The sequence below is a fragment of the Neolamprologus multifasciatus genome, chromosome 14 (genome assembly GCF_963576455.1).
Source record: "Neolamprologus multifasciatus chromosome 14, fNeoMul1.2, whole genome shotgun sequence".
Taxonomy (NCBI): Eukaryota; Metazoa; Chordata; class Actinopteri; order Cichliformes; family Cichlidae; genus Neolamprologus; species Neolamprologus multifasciatus.
Genome location: NC_140452.1, coordinates 2,275,888 through 2,278,520, shown reverse-complemented (window position 1 = coordinate 2,278,520; position 2,633 = coordinate 2,275,888).

Here is a 2,633-nt window from a genome sequence, read left to right as displayed (position 1 = left end):
AGAGCGACAGAGAACAACTTAACAGGAAAAGGGAAAGTCAAAGCAAGGAGCCAAGAACAAGGATGAAGGAGACAAGGAGACACGAACAAACGCAAGGGGAGAAGAGATTATAACAGCAAGTGTGTGTGTGTTTGGGGGGGATAAGACCAAAGAGGACATCAAGAGAGAGGACGAGGAGATGAGGAAACAACAGAGGTAGAGGAGACAGGGAACGAAAAGGAAATAGGAAAGCAAATCTAGAAAATGGAGTAAGGATACAAGGATAGAATAAAAGAGTAAATGGAAGTATAAAGGAGAGGAAACAAGGAGACAAAAGGGGAAAAGGAAAAAGAAGTAAATGAAAGGAGAGACTGGGAAAGGGAATGAAAAGAAGTAGGAAACAAGGAGACAGGACAAGAAGGAGACCTAAGAAGAGTGTAAAGAGAGGAAGAGAGGGAGGACAAGGGGATGAGGCGAGGAAACAAAAAGAGCAGAAAGGAAACAATTGAAAAAAGAAAATAAAGAGCTGCTGAGGAAACAAGGAAGGGTACGAAAGGAAGAGGAAACAAGGTAGAGGACATGAAGCAAAAAGAGACAGAGGAAATTGAAAGGAAACAAGGAGACAAGGAAACGACTGAGAGAAGAAAAGAAAAAAACAGCAGAGGAAAGGTGACAAGGAAGAAAGGAAATGAAATAGAGTGCAAGGAGACAAGGAAAAGGACAGACCAGGACAAACCTCAGAGGCGAATCCAGCCCTCTGATTGGTCACTCAGTGTTTAATGAACATGGCACTCACACAAACACACACACACGCGCACATGCACACATACACGCACACACACACACACGAGTGGATCCTGTCCCCCTTTTTGTCGCTATAACTTACAGACGTCCCCTGAATGCGTCACAAACAGCACGCGTGAGTGACTGAAGTCATTTCAGAGGAAACCAAAGACAAACGAATCACATTAACGGCGCTTCATAACCCCGCCCCCGGCTGCTCCGTAGGTCACGTGATTCTTCTTCTGTTATTTTTTTATATCGCTTTCAGTGTGAGATTAAATTTAAAGAGTGAAATAAAATTGTTCTTCTTTAATGATGTGTTGAGCTTTGACTTTATTGTCTGTGGAAGAGTGATGATGGTGATGTTTGTTTGTTGATATCACACATTCATCTCTGAGCATCATAGCGGGAATTACAGAGTATCAGTAACGCAGCATCCAGCTGACCCCGGGAGTCGCTCACGTCTTTGCTCGCTGTTATTTCGTTTAGATTAAAATGACAATACATTAAAAGTAAAGCGCTGTGACGTGATTTCATTTTTACATGTTGTGCTTTATATGTAATAAATAATTCAGATTAAAAATCACAACAAATACCACGAGTTTAAAAGCTGTGACTTTCAATAAGCAACAAACACACGAGGACGGTGAGCAGGCTCGTCCTCGTGCCCGCGGGCTCGTCCTCGTGCCTGCGCGCTCCTCGGGCTGCTGCAGTTTCATGCTGGAGATGCAACCAGTGAAAAACTGGGAAACTAGGAAGTTACTGGGAAATTGTTGGTTGATTTAAAAGCTGAGGTCAACAGAGATGATACGCTACGTTTCTACAGTGGTTATCATCTGATTAGAAATCAGTTTAATTTGATATGGTTTTAGTTTTATTCTGTTTTAATTTTTAACGATATTCTTAAACAGGTGCTTCTGTGCTGAGCCTGAGCTGTGAGACGTTCACAGAGTAAAGTCCGGGACGACGGGGACGCTGGACAAACATGTCCTGTGTTTCACATCTCTCACATGAAACGACGCTGACGTGAGATTCGCCTGTAGATACTCTGTTAGCAGTTACTCACTGAAACCTGATGAAGGCCAGACTTCACTGAAACCACGATCATACCGTCACATCCTCCTGATGACATCACTGTGAGTCGGTGTACACACATCTGCACGATATAAATACGCCACCCCAGGGGGGCGGGGCTCCCGTAAATTCTCTCACTTGTTACTTTTGTTTTTCTTCTTTATTTATTTTATGGATTTGGGAATATTTTCATCCTCCATCACTGACCGATGAGGATCTGAGAGGATGCTGAGAGCCGGAGCCTCGCTGAGGGCAGGTCAGCAGGAAGCAGACCATCATTGATCACCGTGGAAACACACAGAGACTGTTTCCACCCAGCTGACGGGCAGAGATAACACACAGACACAGACACACACACACACACACACACACAGACACACACAGACACACACACTATCTCTCTCGCTCTCTCTCACACACACACGCACACTCGCACACATACACACACACTCGCACACAAACACACACTCACACACACACTCTCACACACACACACTCTCACACTCTCTCTCACACACTCTCACACTCTCTCTCACACACTCTCTCTCTTTCACACTCTCTCTCAGACACACACACTCACACTCTCTCTCACACTCTCTCTTTCACACTCTCTCACACACTCTCACACACACACACTCTCACACTCTCTCTCACACACTCTCTCTCAGACACACACACTCACACTCTCTCTCACACTCTCTCTTTTACACTCTCTCTTTCACACTCTCACACACACACACACTCTCACACTCTCTCTCACACACTCTCACACTCTCTCTCACACACTCTCACACTCT